The sequence below is a fragment of the Camelus bactrianus genome, chromosome X (assembly GCF_048773025.1).
Source record: "Camelus bactrianus isolate YW-2024 breed Bactrian camel chromosome X, ASM4877302v1, whole genome shotgun sequence".
Classification (NCBI taxonomy): domain Eukaryota; kingdom Metazoa; phylum Chordata; class Mammalia; order Artiodactyla; family Camelidae; genus Camelus; species Camelus bactrianus.
The window spans coordinates 67605220-67627314 of NC_133575.1; the positions used below are offsets into that span (position 1 = coordinate 67605220).

The 22095-nt window shown below is 34.5% G+C and overlaps 1 protein-coding gene across 1 annotated transcript in view; it reads right to left on the minus strand.

Moving 5' to 3' along the window:
- The window catches only part of HDX (highly divergent homeobox), a 122615-nt gene extending 106502 nt beyond the window's left edge, over positions 1–16113 (minus strand). Inside the window, exon 1 of the mRNA XM_010949745.3 lies at positions 15960–16113. The gene's annotated coding sequence lies outside the window, so the exon portion shown is untranslated. The remainder of the gene's footprint in view (positions 1–15959) is intronic.
- Between the last annotated feature and the right edge of the window lie 5982 nt (positions 16114–22095).

Here is a 22095-nt window from a genome sequence, read left to right on the forward strand (position 1 = left end):
TCCCCAATCCACCTGCTTCTGTTTACATTCCATGGTCCTCAGGTAGTTACTTTTAAATTTTCATCTAGAGATGTCATCTGTAATCAGCAGGAGAGATACACTGTAGTGATCTTACTCCATCTTGCTCAGAACTGGAAGTCTAGTATTGTATTTTTGAAATTTAGATCATACTAAACTTTGAGAAACTTTATTCCATGTCAGATTAAATATATATATATGTAAGCTTTACCAAAGACCCATATTTGGGGGCTGATATTAACTTTTGAGAATTTTTTTAAAAACATGGAATGATTTTTCTTTCAGGAGCATTTATAAATGAAAATATGAATCATTATGATTTTGAATAAATTAAAGCCTGGAAAATTTGGAGGTAAATGAAAGATATTAGTAATAATATTTCCAGGTATTTTTCTTGGCATTTGAATTTTCTTGACCTTGCCAATACATGGTTTATGTGTAATTGTATACCGTTTACTCTTTCTGCATAATTTAGTGAAAAGATATCTGAAGGTTCTCCATTTACCACTATAACTCCCATTTCTGAAATGTTTTTGATAATGAATCATTCTAGAAAGCTAAAGTACACATTTCTTCAAGCAGTAAAGCTTTATTTTTCGTAAGTCTTAACTATTTTAGATGGAAATATTTCTTAAATACTATGTACACTCTCCTGAGTTTTTAAATGGTATGAAAAATTAATAACAAACTATCCTTTATGAGACAATTTATAATGGGCCCTCACCATAAACATGATTTATTAAATGATGCTTTAACAATTGTGTAGAAGTGTTTGCCTCTTCACCAAAAGACTTTAGATTCTTGAACATGCTTTTTATAGTTTGTCTCTCACTCTCCTTGTTGTCAGCTATCATTTGTCATGCTATCAATGGGCTTGCCTTTAAAAGCAATTCCCTTTCAGTCTTCACTTTTGCTAGGTTTTGTTTTTTCCATTAATTTGTTTCTTCTAATTTGATAAAACATAGAAATTTTTAGGAAAGGCCTGAGAAGCTCACTCATAACTCTAATGTTTGGGCTTTACCTTGTAGATTATGTGACACTTTCCTGAGTTTGCTGGAAGAATTCTATGTAATTGAGAGATAACTACTGTGTTCCTTTATTCTAGTAAAGGCCCATTATAAGTTAAAATGACTATTTCATTTCACACACTATGAACTGAGCAGTAGTGGAATAGAAAGTGCGATTAAAATCAGTGCCTCAGAGCTTGTGGGTATATGATAATGGTGAAATATAATTTATGACACTAATTGTTTAATAAACTGAACAGCTGCCACCTCTCTTGTTCAACAGTAAGGCTAACAAAAACATTAGATTAAATATTAGATTATTCTTAATGACACAGAAGAAGTGTGGCTGGGGTTGAGAGTACAAAGTTGTAGAGTTCTGGGGCTTTTGAATTAAGGTATGTATTCCACTCCTACATCATTTAGTCATCTTATCAATTTTTATGTCCCAATAATAGACAAAGGGAAGTCAGCAAGCCAAGTTCACCACTGATGATTTTTAAAGAAGAAGGGTTTTATACTCAGTTGTCTGTTATAATGTGAAACAATCTTATTTGCTCTGTCTTAACCAATCAGGGAGAATTAAGGGTATAGCAAAGGAGAAGAGTTTCCTTAACTTCATCTCACTACACTATAAGCTTCTGGGGGACATTGAGCAAATTTTCATCTATTTAATTCTCCAGCATCTAGAACAATACCTAGGAAACATAAGTGCTCAGAGAATTGAAATGTGTTACATCCACTTCTATTTCCTGAAAAAGTTTGTGTAGATTTGATATTATTTCTTAAGTGTATTTTTTGGTTTGTTTTGTTTGTTTGTTTGTTTGTTTTTAGAATTCAGTAGTGTAGTAACTTGAGCTTGGAGATTTGTTAAAAGAAAGACTTTTAATTACAAATTCAGTTTCTTTAATAGATAAAAAGTGTTCAACTACTGTATTTTTTCTCCAATAAGCTTAGGTAATTTCTGTCTCTCAGATAATATGTACACTTACTTTAAGTTGTTTACTTTCTAGGCATAAAGTTAATAGTCCATTAGTATATTTTTAAATGTCTGTACAGTCTGTATTGATATCCATTCCCTCATTCCTGATATTGGTAATTTACATCTTTTCTCTGTTTCTGTGCACAGCTTTTTCTCAATGATGCAGCTTTTGGGTTCATTGCACTTCTCTATTCTTTAAAATTGAAGTAATGTTGTTACTATATTGTGCCAGTTTCAGGTATACAGCGTAATGATTCAGTATATATTGCAGGTTATATTCCATTATAAGTTATTACAAGATACTGGGTGTAATTCCCTGTGCTATACAGTATATCCTTGTCACTTATCTGTTTTATATATGGTAGATTGTATCTGTTACTGTTTTATATATCATTTATTTCTGCTCTTATAATTTCCTTCTTCCTGCTTGTTTTGGGCTTAATTTGCTCTTCTAGTTACAGTTTAAGGCAAAGCTCAAGTAATAGATTTTCAAACTTTCGACTTTTCTACTCTAAGTGTTTAATGCTCTAAATTAACCTCTAAGCATTGATTTAACTGTATTTCACATATTTTGATATATTGCAATTTGATTTTCACTGATTACATAGAGCTTTCTAATTTCCCTTGCAGGCTTTCCTTAGACCCACTGACTACTTTCAAGTGTGTTGTTTGGTTTCCAGATATTTGGCAATTTCCCAGATAGCTTTCTTTTGTTGATGTTTAGTTTAATTCCTTTATGATCGAAGAACATCCCTCATATGACTTCAGTTTTTTAACTTTTGATAGTTTGTTTTATGGCCCTAAATATGCTCCATATTGATCAATTTTCCATGTGTTTCTGAGAATAATGTGTATCCTGCTCTCTTTGGACAGAGTGTACTAGTCAATTAGGTTGAGTTGGTTGAAAGTGTTGTTCAAGTCTTATATAGTTATTAATTTCCACTCTACTTGTTTTAGCAATTACTGAGAGAAGGTGTTAAAATCTCTAATTGTATACTAACTAGCCTGTTTCTTATTTCTCTTTTATCAGTTTTTGCTTCAGATATTTTGGAGCTCTGTTATTAGGGACATACATATTTAAGATTTTTACATTCTGTTAATGAATTGATTCCTTTATTAATGTGAATGATTTTCTTTCTGATACTTTTCTCTGAAATCTTCTTTATCTGATATTAATATAGTCAACTTTCTTTAGATTCATTGTATATTTTTTAAAATTTACTTATGTTTAACCTATTTATTTATTTATATTTTGTTGGGTTACTTGCATACATTACATAGATGAGTTAAAGTCTCTTGTGACAATACCTGCCTTTTAACTGGTATGTTTTCACTATTGTGCAATTAATATTATTGGTATAGTTGGGCTTAAATACAATCTTTCTATTTGTTTTCTATTTGTCCCACCTGTTTTTTCCTTTTTTCCTCTTTTTCTATTTCAATATTAATTAAAATTTTTTATAATTCTATTTTATCCTCTTAATTAGCTCATCACTCTTTGTCATGTTGTTTTAATGATTGTTTTAGTGACCATTGTATAAATCTTTAACTTAGAATCAGGATAATTTATCATAATATTATATATATGACTTCACATATAATAGAAGACTCTTACAATTGTATACTTCTATTTCTTTTTTTTTAACATTTTTTATTGATTTATAATCATTTTACAATGTTGTGTCAAATTCCAGTGTAGAGCACAATTTTTCAGTTATATATACATGAACATATATTATTCATTGTCACATTTTTTTTCTCTGTGAGCTACCATAAGATCTTGTATATATTTCCCTGTGCTATATAACACCATTTGCAGCAACATGGATGTATACTTCTATTTCTATTCTGTCTTTGTGGTATTGTTATATATTTTGTTTTTACATGTTATAAAACCTCAACAAATGATTATTTTAAAATTAAATAGGTACCTTTGAAAGTGATTTTTAAAAATTAAAAGATCATACATATCTACCTACATATTTCTTTTTTCCAGTACTCTTCATTACATTGTATAGGTCCAAATTTCAATTTGGTATCATTTCCTTCTGCCTGAAAGATTTCCTTGAACATTTTTGGTAGTGCATTTCTGCTGGCAATGAATTTTTTTCTTTAGAACAAGTAGGAAATTCTTTTATTTTGCTTTGATATTTTGATATTGAATTCTAGGTTGAGAGATTTCTTTTCCTTTCAGTACATGAAAGATCTTGTTCCACTGTCTTCTGGGTTGCATTGTTGTCAGCAAGATGCCTCCTGTCATTCTAATGTTTGTTCCCCTGTACATAAGGTGTCTTTTTCCCCCTGGATACTTTTAAGATTGTAATTTTTCTTTGGATTTCAGCAATTAGATTAGGAGAAACTTTGAGCCATTTTCTTTAGCTTTCTTCTCAGAATTTGTTGAGCTTCTTGACTATGTGGGTTCACAATTTTCATCAAATTTGGAAAATTTCCATCTGTTAATTTTAAAATAATTTTCCTCCCCTTCTCACCTTCTGGGACTCAAAAAACATGTATATTACATTGAGTGTATTGTCTCACAGCTCACTGTTGCTCCATTCATTTCTTTTACATATATTTTCTTTTATCTCTAGAATTTCAATTTGGATATTTTAAGTAATCTTCTATTCCCTTCCTCACTGGGATTGTGCTTTCCTCTACCTTCTTGAACATAAAGAATACGGTTATAATAGCTGTTTTTACATTCTCTACTAATTCTATAGTTTATTATTTTTCATTCTGTTTTTATCATTGTTTCTTCACACACTATGAGCTGTATTTTCCTGTTTCTTTGCACACTTTCTTAGTAATTTTTCATTTAATGGCAGATATTGCAAATTTTGTTGTTGGGTACTGGATGTTTTTGTAGTCTTTAAATATTTTTGAACTTTATTCTGGTATATATTTAAGTTACTTGGAAATGGATTCATTTTAGGTTTGCTTTGTTAGGTAAATCCAGAATTCCATTTGGTCTAGGCCTAATTTGTCCCATTACTAAGGCAATACCCTTCTGAGGACCTTCCCTAGGTGTTCCATGAAATATGAAGTTTTCCAGCCTGACTGTTGGGAAAGTGAACTATTCCTGGTCATGTGTGAGCTCTGAGGATTGTCTGTCTGATCCTTTCTAGTGGTTCTTTCCCTGTCTGCAACAGTTTTCTAACGCAGTGGAGTTGATCAGTAATCAGCTAAAGACTCAAGGGGTCCCTCTGCAAATCTCTATAGCTCTATCTATGTGCAGTTTTTTCCATTCTGTGAGCTTTCTCCTCTCCATTACTCTGTCCCCCAAATTCTAGCCACCCTGACCTCCTTAAAGTCTGAATTCTGTCTCCTCAATTCAGAGAGACTTCCAGGCTGTTGGGTTCCCTTTCCCTTGGTTGTGGTATGGATACTTTCTCCAGGCAATGAATTGGACCCTCACAGGGCTTATCTTGTTTGTCTCCCTTCTCTCAACAGTCATGATCCTGTGCTACACTTTGTTAAATGTTTGAAATCTATTGCTTCATACATATTTTTACTGTTTTTGTTTGTTTGTTTGTTTGTTGATATTTAAGATGAGAGGGTAAATCCTGTTCCTATTCATCATGGCTGTAAGCCATTCAGGTGGCCTTTTGGAGTGGTGAAGTGGGAGCACTGTTAGGAGTCAAGACACCTCCATTCTTACTAAAGTTCACTACTTGCTAGTTTTGTGAACTTAGGGCAGGATAATTGACCTCTTAGGCTTCAGTTTCTTCATCTGGAAAATAAGGTTATAAAACCTGGGCTGCTCTTCTTCACATGATGAGTTATTTTCACTAAAATACTTTGTAAACTGTAATGTGCTATGCAAAAGCTATTTTTGTTAATTGTAAACATTTACATAACCAACTGTTCATTCCTACTAAGAATAATTATTTTAATATATACCAAACCACTCCCACATCATTTGTATATAAACTTTATATGGAGGAAATATACATGAATATATTATCATGGCAAAAGGAAGACTGACCCTGACCCTCTTCCATTTAATAAGAGTCTGAGCTTTTAAAATTTTGAAGAACGCAAATAAAAAGCACAACACCAATGAGCATGGAGTCCATGTATGTGTATGCCTCTGCATAATTTTTTAATGTAAATTTAATACTAAAAATAAAAGGCTATCATATTAAAGTAGAATTCTATCAAAAACTAAGTTATTAAACAGTGTTTTATTTAGCAGAAGCTTGATTAAATATACAATAATTAACTGACACTTTGAACTTAATGAAATTTGAATATGTGTTAAAAATTGCTATTGTAAATCTGTTCTCAGAAGCTGTCTCTTTAATCTATTATTTACATTTAATGATCCTAATCTTTGCAAACATCAGTTCTCTTTATTCAGTTAGTTTATAATTAACTTGCCAGAATTTGTAGACATTTCACAAAATAAATTTCAGCATCTTCTAAGCATGAAGTCAAGTAATAGGCATTGTGTCTATTCAAATACCAGAAAGGGTATTCATTATTTATTTATTGGCCAATAATTACTGAAATGCATTGCACACATCTTTTTTTAGAAATATAATTGACCTCTATCACTTAGGTGGAAATAAGAAACAGGAAATTTTAACAACAAACTATCATATAACTTTCTCAGGGCACAAAGAAATTGTACACTGACCTCATTTTAAAAAACACTTAAAATTCTATGAAATTAATGTTCATTTTTTTCCAGCTACATAAAAGCTAAATATATACATGGGCACAAATGCCAAGACAATTTTATGCACACATTTTCCATATGAATATATGAAAAATATATCTACAGTGACATATACCTCTACATCTACATGTCTAATGTCTAAATTCAAAGAGGATAAATGTTTGTTCAAAAAATAGCATTAGCCAAAAAAATAGCATCAGCAAGTAGATATGTTAGATCTCAGATTGTTTCATCAATTATAACAATTTATTAGCTTTTAATGACACTTGCTTTTACCTCAGAGTGGTAATGTTAAAATAATAAAATACTTTTAAACTACAAACACCTTATCAAACACTCGGGTGTCAAAACTCACAACAAAATTAAAAAGATCAATTTCAAACAGATAAATGGGTGGACAACAGAAGCATAAACATGGTGTCAATTGGATAACTGATTTCCTGTTGTCTTTAGCTCTGCCTTCATACAATCCCACATGCATATATTCATACAGAATATATGACAACTAATGACCAGTGATATATAGCATCTCCTGATGATCTAAATAGTACCTTGACCCATATATATTTGTTCACTAAATTGTTTTTCTTTTTACTTCTAGCCCCAAGGAAATTGAGCGAGTAAATCATTTCTATCTTTTACTAGTTCAGGAAAGTGATTTCACTGACATAGCATTGACCACTAACATCTTGCAATTCACATTCTAAGTTAATACTTTTTCATGTAGATTGCATTTTAACTTACCATTGAGGGAAGCTCTATAAAATTTCCTACAGCTGCACATTGCAAAAGTCATTTTTAATAAATTGTTCATTATATCAAAATAATCTATAGGTCTATTGAATTTCACTATACTGTTAATTTATCCTTATTAGTTCTCTCTTAACATTTTTCATCATCCACCACATAACTTCACCCTACCTTATTCTCTCTTCTCTCACTCACTCCCAGTAAGAATTCTCAGTAATAATCAAAATTTGTTTTTAAAAGGTTAGAGTCATATTTCTTCACTTAAACTAGATATTCTTTTGGTGTTTTGTTAATCAGATTTACATAGTATATGTTAAGATTTAAGGATAGTTTTACCTAGAAGCAAAGAGATGGACTGTTTGATTCTCCTCTCCCTTCCTTTCCTGATTTTATTGCAAAAGCTTTCAAAAATTTAGGGGGGAAAGTATATACCCTGCCCTTTGTGGGTTGGAAGGAGGTTTCTCAAAGCACACCATCTGATGTTAAGTAGGTAAGAGTATAGTGTTGAAATGACACACACATATTTAATTCATCAAATAGTGGATGCATAAATTTATCCACACAAATAATTGTAATAGACTAAGAAACTGCTTAGTGGCTTAAAAACCTCATTAAGTGCAACTGAAATCTGATAGTCACAGGTAAAAGACTTTTCCTTTCTTCTTTCTTTAAAAGAAGAAAACAAAATCGCAAACAAAATTTTTTCTATACTGCCCAAATCTATCTTTGGGTCTCTGTTTGAGAAACTCTACCTTAAGGTATTCAATTCATTCCATCAAATGTATTTTAATTGTGACTTACAACTATAAAAGAGAAGTTTTGTTGTTTTACCTGGTGGGAGGGCTCTGTGTGAGAGTGAATACATGCATATTGTGGGGTTTTCATTTCAAGATTATCAGTGAAATAAAACCCTTAAATTTAAAATTTTCCAAAAAACTTGTAGACCTCTAAAAACACGTGCTTGGACCCCTAGGAGTCTACAGACCTTAGTTTTAGAGACACTGCTCTATGTTGAGCCTGTGACATCAGATAGAAAACTTATATTATTGCCAAATCATAGATGTATATGTGTTTGAAGAATGGGATTAATAGTGACCCCTAATGTTTTTGTCGATACTGCATTTCTCCTGCCTAGTCATGTTTCTCATTTGGATATGACACATGAAGGGAGAGACTGTTACATAACAAATATGCTTCTGGGTATTTCATCACATTATATTTCTTGATGTTAATCAGACCAGATCTGAATACATGGCATATACCATCCAAGGTCTGATCATGACCATATTCAACAATTTTTATTCTACCATTAATATTTAATTCAAGTAATCTGATAACCATTTGCCAAAAGATTCTCAAAGCTATTCAGAAACTTTAGCTTCTTCTGTGAATTGTGAGAACACATATTGCTTTAATATACTTCGCAGTAGTGAGAAATCAGAGCAAAACATTTTGCAAAATAATCCTTTCCTCTCCAAGTCACTGCTCTCTCAAAAGTTGCCAATATATATGGGTATTTCCACAGATAGTTCAATTTACTCATTTAAAAATTTATTTATTAAGCATATTTTGCAAGTATAGTACTATATTTTGAGCATAAGTCTTAAGCCAATTTCAAAGGGGTCAAGAGAGTTGAAAGAACAAAAGTGTTTTTCAATAATGTCTTTATTACTTCTTCTTAAAGTTGAAGGTTAGAAAGTGGGCAATGAATGAATGGCAGGGATGGTAGGTATTAAGATACTATTTCCTGAAGAGAACATTAACACAATTTTGTCTGCACTTAATACTTATTATTAATGTATGAATTTAATAACATCTCAAAATGTAATTAATAAATGGAATCATAGAATTTTAAAGCTAGAAATACCCTTAAATATTATGATTATGCCCTCATTTTCACAGTTGAATAAACTGAGGGCCACAGACATGAAGTAACATTTCAGAACTTGTTTTATGAAAAATATCTAATGTGTATTATAAACTCTTTAATGTCTAATTCATTTTGTCCTATGCCTAATGTATGATAGAACACAAACTTACTAAACATTAAGTGCTTTTGAGGGTGGTGATACTTAGAGATCAACTAAAGGACAATTCTGACTATATTAGTTTGCTAGGGCTGCTATAACAAATATCAAAAACTGAGTGGCTTAAACATAAATTTACTGCCTTGAAATTCTAAAAGCTAGAAGTCTGAAATCAAGGTGTTTGTAGGGTTGGTTCCTTCTGAGGACTGAGAGGAAAGGATGTGTTATAGGCCTCTCTCTTTGGTTTGTAAATGGCCATCTTCATATTCATGGGGCATTCTCCCTGATCACTGACTAATTGCTTATCCCAATAACAAGATTAGTGGTTGACTTCCTTTATCAGCCAAAAAGGCCATCAATTCCTGTGCCACAACTCCCCCCACCAAGGTATCTTTATCCTCATTCCTGGAACCTGTTAATATGTTAGGTTCCATGGGAAAAGTGAATTAAGGTTGCAGGAGGAATTAAGCCGGCTATTTAGCTGATCTTAAAATAAAGAGATTATCCTAGATTACCTTAGTGGGCCCAGTGTAATTGCAAATATCCTTAAATGTGGAAGATGGAGGCAGAAGAGCATCAGAGTGATGCAATATAAAAGATTTGATCAGCGATTACTGGCTTTGAAGATGAAAGAGGGCCACATGCCAATGAATCTGGATAGCCTCTAGAAGTTGGAAAAGGTAAGGAAACAGATTCTTTCCTAGAGCCCCTAGAAAGGAAAGCCCTGCTAACGCCTTGATTTTAACCCAATGAGATCTGTTTCAGACCTCTAACCACCAGAAGTAAGATAATACATGTGTTGTTTTAAGCCACTATGTTTGTGGTAACTTATTATAGGAGCAAGTAGAAAACTAACACAGTTCCTCTTGAAGCTATTAGTGACAGTGACCCCAATACATCTCTATTCTTCTGTAACATTCTGTTGACAAATCAAGTAATTAGGATAAATATCATTTCAATGGTAAGGTCATTATTATCAACAAAATAAGTGGATTCACTCAGACTCTTAACAATTTTACCCATCACGTAAGTGAGCTATCTTCTCAATAAGACAATGTTGACTCCAGAATGGAGCAAAAGTGGTGTATATTAGCCAGATAATATTTTGATTACATATTGCTTTACACATATGAAAACAGACAAAAAGGAAATTCAGGGTTTTTTCTGTAACTACTAGCTCTTAAAAGTTTAAATTGTACAGGAAGTCATATTTCACTTTACATCAGTGCTTCTCAGATTTGGATGGGCAAATGAATCACCCAGAGATCTTTTTAATGCAGATTCTCATCCAGTAGGTCTTGGGTGGAGCCAGAGATTCTGAAATTTCTAAGAAGTTCCCAGGTGATGCCCATCCTACTACTCCATGGAACACACTTGGAGTAGCAAGGATTTAATAGACACAGATGTAACAAACCCTACCAGAAAAGTAAACTGACCCCAAATCACAACTAATACTGAGCTCAAAAATAGTCTCTCTCTACATTAAGCGCTACTAGTTGAGAAAAGGCAAAACAAACAAACAAACAAAAACCTCAAATTGACCTTTAGCACCTTTTAAGCATTCACTGGTGATAAAAGTGAGCTTATAGGTTCTAGTTAAAATGCCTGACTATTTTAATAACTTGCATACATATTCAAACATAACTTCACATTGTCTAAGGATAGCAGGGATGAGTCAAGGCTGAGTATTCTATATCTAATGTAATACTTCCAATTAATGTAGAATATATTTTTTCTTCCACATTTTACAATTCTATAATTACCCATATCTCTTCCAATGGTTTCTCTGTTGAGGAGATTTCAACACAAGTGATTGGCCTATAAAAGGGTAAAGTTATCTGGAGAATGGGTCTCGGATAATTACTTTCCTAAATGGCATAGATATTACATCCATAAAACACACAATAGGTAGACCAAGCTAACTAAGCAAAAAAGTATAATATATAAATAAATATATTAAAGCAATATAGTGGTGTAGGAGAAAACTTATCTCTATCTTTTCACAAAACCCGGTGAAGAAATGCGTTCACCATTGGTTGGTACTTGACAGTAGGAAAAAATAGTGTACGGGTCTACCTGCTTTCTGCCACTGAAGCCATTGGAGTCAAAACAAGGATCCCGTTCTCCTGAATTTCAGCCTTTATGTTAAAAAGTTTCACTTCCACTGAGAATGGAAAATGAAAAAACATGAAAATGCCATAGGCATTAGAGACATAAAGAGAGATAAGTTAGAGGGAAATTTTACACATACACAAACACAATTTTTAAACACAATAAATAAAAATGGGCCTCACTCTGGCTCTCCAACTTATAACCTAGTATTTAGGAGTGAAGCTTCTAGAATGACACCTGCTTTCAATTCCTAGCTCTGCTGCTTACTACTTGTATGACAAGTACCATGCACAAATGCTTGCCTCCCTGAAAAAAGTGCCTATCCAGGGCATGTAAGTCACATATTTGCATGGGTGTCTTAAGAATCTTAAAATAAATTTCTCCCAACCCCAAGGGAAGAGAGGCTAAGAAAATGTTTTCCTTAATTTTTGCCACTCTGACAAATAACACATCTAAAGATTCTAAAGATCAACCCAATTGGGCATAAGTCTCATAAAATAATAGATCAAGAAGGCAGGACAGTTGCTGTTGTAGATTTCTTTATAGAAGTCAGATGTACAGTATAGTAATTGACACCATATAATCTCATTTGTTCAGTTGTCAAGTACCTAGATCTCTGGTCAATACAAGCAATTTTGCTACTAGTTGGCACAAGGATGATTCCATTTGCACAGAGAAGTTTCAGATTATTTTCTTGATATTTTATGCAGGCTAGAAAGGTCTCAAGGGTGTTAGTAACAGCTTCTGAATATACTAACCTCTCAAGCTCCCTTTTTATGCAGAATATATCCCTCTAGAATTTTCATTGTTTACTTCCAAACCAGTATGCCTAGAAATAGTGTACTCAGTTAAGTATTAAGACACTACTTATTTAAGGTTTAGCTAACTGACTCCACCGTAAAATCAAAATCAAAAATTCAAATATTTTTACCCTGTTAAGGATTACACTACACAAAAGTAAAATTCTCTCTGGAAGTACAATTTTTAAAGCAGAATTAATTATTTTTTAAAATGCATTTTATACAAAATTCCATGTCATCTTTTTCAACAAAGACTGAAAAGTGTATTTTAATAAAATACTTAAAGAGAAAAGTAAGTATTTACCATTTGGTCAAGCTTAGAAATCACTGATTTTGTAGTAGAATGATGTTCGTGGAATATGTTATGGTGTAAAACACACATACACACGTGCACACACACACACATACACACACTCGGCCGGGACTCCAGAGATTTAGATCCTTGCTGAAGAGTTGCCAAAAATACATTGTGCATTACCTTGGTCAAGTATATCTTGGTGATTAAGAGTCAAACAGGCCTGTATTTGCATCTTGATTGTGATATTTTGCAGCAGTGTGGCCCCAGGAAAGTCAACTACTTTGAGCCTGTTTTCTCATTTGTAAAATGGGGACTAGTACTAGAAACTATCTCTTAGGGATGTTGTGCAGTTTAAATGTGATAACATACATAAAATTGTTAGCACAATGCCTGGCACTAAGTGCTTAATAAATATTAGCATTTATTAATGCTGGTAAGATACTTCTTTGGACTTCAGTTTCCTCATATCTAAAATGGGGGGATTGGTTTGTCATCAGAAAATCCCTTCCAGCTCAAATTTATAGCTTAAATGTGAAAGTCCAACACCATCTTTTTATTTAGATGGGAATTGTAAAATAAATGTTAAAAGAAAAATGTCACACTCTTATTTTTTTCATATTTTATGTTAAGCTCTCTAAAATGAGAACTATATTCCTAAGTATTACATTCCATCTAGAGTATCCTACCTTTGCACAGTTTTGTCTGTTGGTCTACATGTGAATGACCAGGTAAGTCTTTGTAGTCACTATGCAAGCTAGCTACAAGTTAAAACACTTCGAAGGGATTCATATCATGTATGTAATAAGAGAAAAAGTCAAGAAGAAATGATTTTCCTTTATATTAAATAACATTCACAGTTAACATACAATAATCTATAGCAATGGTTTTCAAATTTGGATTACAATACCCTTTGGACTGCTTTTCATCCATGTTCCTAAATTGCAAACCTTGATGTGATATTGGGATGGTGCCTCAAAGTGAAGTAGCAGTCAAAGTGAAATCTGTAGAAATCCTCTATATTAAAGCACAATGACACTTTCTTTCAAATAAAACTAAGTTCCATTGAAAAACGCAGTTTGAAGCCCAAGGGATAGGAAAGTGACAACTGATATGTTATAGAATAGCAATTATGGCAACCATCACAATGATTAGCTCTGATTCAACAGAATACAGATGAAAACTATCAGCGATAGTCAATGTAAAGCAGCAAATGCAAGACATCTTGCAATAAAAGGAATGAATAATTGATAGATTTAAGAGAAGATGCATGATGCAATGTCATCAAAGAGGAATATAGAAAACTGGAAAATGTCTTAGTATTTTTCAAACTGAGAAAACTACAAGCACAGCCACTTCTGGGATAATGTTCCCTTGGTCTTCTTTATGAGGACAGAACATATTTGCAGGCCACTTAGTATATAAAAATGTCTGTATTGCATTTTCTTTGACTCACTTCAGGTTCATTCAGTCACTGGAGGATAACTTGCCTGACCAATGATCACACACACAAATTTTAAAAATAAGAAGACAGTATAAAGCTGGCTATAAGAAAGTGACAAATATAAGAACTGATGTAGGAGTTCTAGAAAAGGTGAGCTTAATAAGGGTTGGATTAGATTTGTAAGATACTTATGGAGAGGTGCAACTTACAATGAGCTTCCAAAGTGGGTAACATTTTAAATAGGCAAAAGAAAGAGCATCCTAAGTGAAGGGAGTGGCAGTGGTACAAGGAGAAAAGTTCTGGAGGTAGATTGTTCAGGGGACATTAGGAGAGTTGTGCGTTTAAGAATAAAGTAAAATAAGGTTCCTGTAGTACAATGAAGTAAGATTACAAAGCTCTTTGCAAGCCAAGTGGAATTGGGCTTAGAACAATAGAAAACAGAGAACCAATAATATTTTGGTGAAGAAAAATGACTTGATGAAAGAAGTGATCAAACCATTAGTCTGGCAGGATGAATTAGGGTTGAGACACAGGTGAAGGCCAACTAGGAGGCTCTTGGAATGACTGGATGGGTGGTGATAAGAGTTTAGATTGTAGAATAATGAAATATTGGCAGGAGATGGCTTTCAAAGGAAAATTCACCAGGACTTGATAACCCCTTAATTTTGAGAAATGGAGAAAAATTCAGATTCCTCTAAAATAGGGGCTCATGATCAGACAGTGAGCAGAAGTATTAACACTACTGTACAATTTCTCCAACAAGGACAGACAGACAGGTTGTTCCCCAGGGTTGCTGAACAATATAGCCCCTCTCAGTGAAGGGGAGTTGGTCAGGATCTCTCAAAATAGGTTTTGACTTTGGAGATTCTAACAGAGACACAAAGGAAGAAAAAAGAAGGACTTAGCACCAAACCTGAAACAGAGACCAAGACTTTATAAAAGACCTTTTCAAGAAGGAAAAAAAAAAAGACAAGAAATGAAAATTTCCTACTCTTAGTCTCTCCAAAGAGTTTAAGTTTCAAAAAAACTGAGTGGCACCCCAAATCAGAGTTCCTTGAAGATTAAAAGTTGGATTCACTTGAATAATTAGTCGTCTTTCTTCTCCAAATGGTTTTTCGTCTCAGTAATTTCTATTCCAAACTCCTCTCTGAGTTCTTTCCATTATTGTAAACCTGATAACTGTAGATTAAAAATTTGTCTTCTAAAATTCATCAGACCGACTTTGGGCCTGGGTAGGCTCAGTTGGCCAGATTCAAAGTAACTGGCAGATTCCATTCCATCAACCAACGCTTGAAATATCACAGGGCTAATTTACCAACTCTTCCATATTCTGCCCAGACAGACCTCAGCCCCACCCCCTCCGGCGAAACGGAAACAACGCCTGCGCAAACTCCACGCCTATTCTCGCCACGAACACTCCCCATCAAAGCTTGTTATTGCGCAGGCGCAGCACCTTCAGCGCGTTTGAGTAGGGCTGTGAGAAATCTACAGTCCAGTGAAATCTAGAAGTGGTAGAATTCACTCCCCCTCCTTTCTTTGGAGGCAGAGGCGCCAGTTCTTCCTACTCAGGGGCCAGAAGCGCGAACCAAACGTCGCCCTCTCTCGGAGCAAGGTCCTTCGCTCTCTGCCAGTGTTCCCTGTATCCCTATCCTCAGCTCGTTCTAACCTCACGCGCCGCCAGCCTTCACTCGGAGGGTAGAAGGAGTTGGCTCCCCAAAAGCCGCACCAGTTTGTTGGCAGCCTCTTTAGGCCTCTGAACCTACGGGCTCCCCACTGGGCAGAGCATTAGCTCGGTGCCTTGCTCGCCCTCCTTCGCCCTTCACACTCACCCATGCTGTGTGCTTACCTCGGGCGTGGTGCGGTCACGGAAGGGATCAGAGGATCCCAGATCAGGCCAGTGCTGGGGCAGGCAGATTCAGCGAGATTTTTCCTGGGTCTCCACTGCCTCCTCAGACAATGAAATCAGCGTGTCCGATCATCAATTCTCATCATGATCGTGACGTCACAAAAGACAGCGGCCAATGGGAGCCTGAGATCAGCTCCGGACAGTCCCTGGCCTCAGCCCAGGACCCAGGAGTGGGGAGGGGGAGGAGAGATAGCTGCCTGCAGTGGGGCTGCCTCTTCCCCGCATATATCAGCTGCAACCAAAGCCAGGCCTGTCTATATCTCTCCCGTTCTGAGTAGCTGTGAACGCCCAGCATCCCTGAGACTACAGTAGTTATATGCAGCCATTTGAGCAGGTGCTGCCTGGTCTTCCAACTTGGGATTCGCTTTCAGCAGAATTGTTGCACGCTGTCAAAATCAAATGATCACATACAGAAATATAGTCTTTTGTGGTCAGTGTTCAATTGACAAGTATATATTCAATGTTACTAAAATCAAGGTGCCCACTGAGCCTTTGGAATTTGTCGATAAGAGTGAGTGCAGTGTTTTAGGTGACCGGTTGATTCTGGCGACTGAAGTAATAAATTAAAATTATTGGTTCTGTTTACCTAACCTCAATTCCTGTTCTGCTGGACGTTACTTGAGTAATCACCATTACACCGTTACAGAAAAAAAAAATTCAAGCCATATTTACATCATATTTACACTCCCAAGGATGTACAATTCACGAGAATTCCATTAGAATGCAGAATTCATTGGTCTTCTGTCAGCATTTGGAAGGTATGACTAGCATACATTAAACATTCACAACAATAAAATAAAGTACACGCTCATGTGCTTAGTCATGAACTACAGATAAGAGTTACATCGTTTAATGACTGGTGCGACATCAGTGAGTTGAGGATAGTTGGGGAAGCATTGTACACTGTAATTGAAACTTGAGCTGGTTTTTGAATGGATAAGAGAAGATGGAAAACACCCTCTTAAAGGGGAAGAAATGAGCAAAAGTAGGAAAGTATATACACATGTGTGTGTATATATATGTGTGTGTGTGTTTATATACACACACACACATATATATGTATATGTGTGTGTGTATATATATATATATATATATATATATATATATATATGATGCAAGGAGGTCCATGATGACTATAGAGCAGCTTAAGTATTTTGTTTTGTTTTGTTTTGTTTTAAACAGAAGTCAGATCATGCCCAGATCCAGATTTTCCAATGGCTTCCATTCACATATACTACAAAATGCAAATTAGCAAAGGTCCTAAATTATCTGGCCTTTCCCATATCTCTGACCTCATCTCCTGCCACTCTGCGACTAACTCACTTTCTAATCACACTAGCCTTTTCTCCATTGTTCAAACAAATTAAGCTCATGACCACATCAGGGCCCTTGCACTATTATTCCTTCTGATCTTTGTAGGACTTATTCCCTCACATGAGTCACATCTCTCCTCAAATGTAACTAACTTCTTTAAAATGTATCAGTTTTATTTGACTTCTTTAAAAGTGACTTCTTTAAAAATTTAAAGAGATTACACAGTAGCCATATTTCAAATTGTGATCTCAACACTCCCTATATCCCATTCCTTTTTATTTTTCTTTATAGCACTTATTACTAACATACTCTATATTTTTAGTTATTGCAAACATAAACTCCATAAGGGCAGGCTTTTTTTGTCTGTTTTGTTTACGATTATATCCCTGGCATCTAGAAGAGTCTAAGACACAAAGCAGACAAATCTGTAAGTACTTGTTGAATAAATGACTGAAAGAAAATTTTTCAAGTGACTGGTATCATCAGTCTGCAGTTTGAATGAGATTGGAGATAGGCTGTAGTAAGAGAGATCAGGTGGACAGTGATGGGGTAATCCAGCTTCTAGATGACTTGGACCTCGATCAGGGTGTTAAGAGCATAAATGAAGAGAAATAATTAAAGTTGAGATATTTCAAAGAAGGAGTGATAAGGTTGAAAGCAGAGGATTCAAAGATGACCTACCTATGATGAATTAGCATATTCATTAGGAACCTACTACATACCTCGATCTGAGGTGATTTGAGAGAAAAAGAAGGACAGCTTCCCCACCTTGAAAAATTGATAGCCCTAACTGACAAGAGAAGGTATACATCAAATCACCGTACAAAAAGAGGTAATTCAATTCCTCTAGTTGCTCATTCTTCTTTTCCCCTCAAACCCCATATCCAAGTCATCAGTAAGTCCTATACACTGTGCCTTCAAAATATGCCCCAAATTCCAGCACTCCTTACTTCCTTCATTGCTACCACACCAGTCAAAGCCACTATCACTTCTAGCTTGAACCAATACAAAAGTATCTTATATGATTTCGTATTGTCTACTATTGTTCTTCTTTAATAACTTCTCTTTGACATTGGTTAAAATAGTCTTTACAAAGTTAAACCAGACCATATTATTCCCCAGCTTAAAGCCCTCCAAATGTTTCCCATTATATTAACAATAAAGTTATAAGCCTTTGTTAGAGTTTATATGCCACCATAGTTGTTTCTAACTATGCTATGCTGGCCTTTACCTCCATCCTGCCCCTCTCTTTCTGGAAAGCCTGTTCCCTCTTCATAGATGTTACACTTGTTGTGCATTCTTGGAAAACTCTTTCCTCAGATCTTCACATAGAACATGTTTTCACTCAGATTATCTGCTAAAATTTATCTCCTCAGATGTGTCTTCAGGGACCAATCTATTCGAAATAGCATCCCTAAATCATGCTCTATCTCCTCTTTCCTCCTGTGTTGTTTTATTTTTCTCTTATCACTATAGGAAATCACATAATTTGCTTACTTGTTTATTTTGCTTTTCCTCAAGTAGGAAGGGATTTTATCTCTTTTATTTACTATTATAACCCCAGTACCTAAAACCATACTTGGCATGTAGTAGGCACTCAATGAACCTTTTTTTGAATGAGTGGATGTAGGAAAACATAGATTGTATGTGTAATCTATGCTAGAATAATAAGTATTTAGAAATAACAGATGTTTCTAGTGCCATAGTTTAGGTATCTGTACTTACCCTGTTCACAATATGTCAATTAAAGCCATGTTTATTGAATTTGTAGATGAAAAAAATACAGGAAGAAAAATTAAAGCATGTATATTAACCAAGATTTCAAAGATCTCAAAAGATTTAAATACAAATGGAAAAAGATCAAGTTTGACAGGGCCCAACAGTGTTTCACATTTATGTTTACAAAATTTAGTTGCAGAAGTACAGGATGGGCAATAAATACCTAAGGTGGGAAATTGTTATTTCAAAATGTTATAAATTCAATATAAGCTGGTGTACCATAGATGTTAAGCAAGATAATTAAGACTTAAACTGCATTAAAAAACCATCTAAAGAAAAAAAGTTCTACTATGCTTTCCCATGATCAGACTACATCTGCTCTGTTCATTTGATTGTCCCTCATTTTAAAAGAAACATTCACAAATGACTGAATCTTGAGAAAAGAAATCAGGAATGATGGGGCATTTAAAAAATATATGATATGAGGCAAGGCTCCAGGAACTGAGGATGGAAAGTTTTAAAAGCTGAAGACCTGGAGAGAAGATAACTATCTTCAAATATTTGAAAGACTATTGGGGAAAAGACACATGTAACTTATTGTGTGGTTCTCTAGAAGGCAAAACCAAGGCTAAAAAAAATGACAGGGAAATAATTTTCAGCTTAACATTTAAGTATTAAAGGCCTCAGTCACTGGAAATGTTCATGCATAATAAATATCAATCCGGAATGAAGGTTTGTCTATATTGAGTGACTACTAAAGTTCATTCCAACATGGAGTTCACTGATTTTTGGATGATGTCAGATTAGGAATTAGTCAGGAAAATGCTTTAAAGTTAGACGTGGGTTTGTTCTTTTAGATTTTAGTTTGGTGGAGCTGAATGGGAGGAAAGTTCTAGGTTGAATACCACTAGCGAAGGCAAATAATTCACTGCTCTGCTATTCTTCATTAGGTAAACCCTAAATAAAACATTTTCACAGTGCATTTTGGGTCAGTAAAGGGCTGCATATACCAAAGAAAGTACTTTCAACTTTCATTTTTCCTGTTTAAACTTTTCCCATTAGTAAGCAATTCATTTAACCAGCTGATTTTAACCAAGGCAATCATTTATTGATACATGTGAAACCTGCTTATATAAGTCCAGAACACAGCCTAAACAGTATGTCTTGCTAGGTTTAAAAAAACCTAATTTCTAAGATACCTAAAATTAGATTAATTTATCTGATAGGGCTGATTGTCATTAATCAGAAGCTCAGTGCTTTGTTTGTAGATTACTTTATGTCTCTTTCACTTTTTGCTGTGCAACACAGGCATTTTGTAGCTTACTGACATGTCCAATCGAAGTTGTGCACCAAACATTGATGAGAAAACTAAGTGTTGTCCTTTTAAACTCTCTTTATCCAAAGCATGAAGGAAATAATTTAAAAATGAAAATGCAATGTTAAATTTATAGGTTCTCAATGGATTTCAATTATCCTTGACAGTCTTGTTCTCAGTATTTTGGTTAGTTAAAGAGATGCCATTTGGAGGAACTTCCCTCACTTTACTGTGGGGGCAGATCAAAGTAAAATTAAGAGAGAAGAATACTCTGGCACAAACCTTTGCTGGAAAACCCCTGAGAATCATTAGCATATACTTCTCTGCTCTAATGATGCTGTAAATGACCTCTGCAGAATACTAAATTTCTAATTTGGATTTTACTTATTAAGGTACCTCATATTCTAGAAAAAGTACTGATGAAACTTGTTCACCTAGCAAATTTCCAAAACGAAACTGATTTCTGAGCTCCACCATGGTTTTTGAGATGTGATATATTACTAATATTCTTGGGCTTTTTTCTATTTAAACTGAGCATGTTTTCCCTTGATCATCACCTGGGAACTTGTTGGAAATGCAAATCTGGGGGCCCCATGTACAGATTCAGAAACTCTGAGAGTAGGGCCCAACAACCAGTGTTAAGCAAGCCATGCAGGGAATTCTTATGTATGATAAAGGCTGAGATTCAGTACATTAAGCTGTAACTATTAGAGGGAACTATGGACGCAATTTCATTCCACAAACATTTATTTAGCTCCTATTATGTGTCAGTCAAAGAGAATTTATTAAACATGATTTTTGTCCTCAACATATTCAGTCTAGTATAGCATTCTCAGACTTAAAAAGAAAATGCAATATAGTGAAATAGAGATGGAGTGGAAGCGGGCATTGTGAGTGGATCTAGGAAAATTAGTAGAATGAATATGAGTGATCAGCTTTTGCAGAGTGGAGTTCTATTTCTGGCATATCAATAGCTATATTCCTGATATTTCTCCAAATATTTTTCCTTTTAGTCATGTTATTGATGCCAGAATAAAGTGAGAGATCAGAGCCTCAGTTATTCTAATCTAGCAGTTGTGCAATAACTGCTAAAAAAAAATCAACATTTTGTATACATTCCTAAGTCCACTTTTCATGTCTCTCTCCAGGGCATAATGGAATTGATTCTTTTTTCCTTAATTCCAAATTGGAATTTATTTGTAGCATTTTACCACATATCTAGAGCACCTACATAATTATATTGATTGATTTCTGGAAGCAGCTTGAACCCTATTTATATGGGAAAGAAAATATACTGCTTTCTCAAGGTTAAACTGCCTTTCTTTACATTTCAAAGTGATTCTCAACCACTTGGGGAACTGGAGATACTTTTGCTAACATGACATAGTCATGGATCCTTTCCGTAGAAACGTACACACATACAAATTTCCGTGATATTTATTGTGGGAGGAGACCATGGATTTCCTATAGATAATCTGGGAACTTGCTAGAGTGGGTATGGTCTAGAAAATAACTTTCATATTATGCATTTTGAGATGATCCACAAAGTGATTTATTTGTTTATAAGAATTTTAGTACTCCAGTCTAGTCCAGAGAAATTGATTGAAAATGGATTAGTTACTTTTTAGCACCATGAAATGTGGACCATCCCAGAATGCCTCAAATCAGTATCATCTGCAAGGTTTCAACCCTTAATCCATACAAATACATCAACCAGACCCATAATTT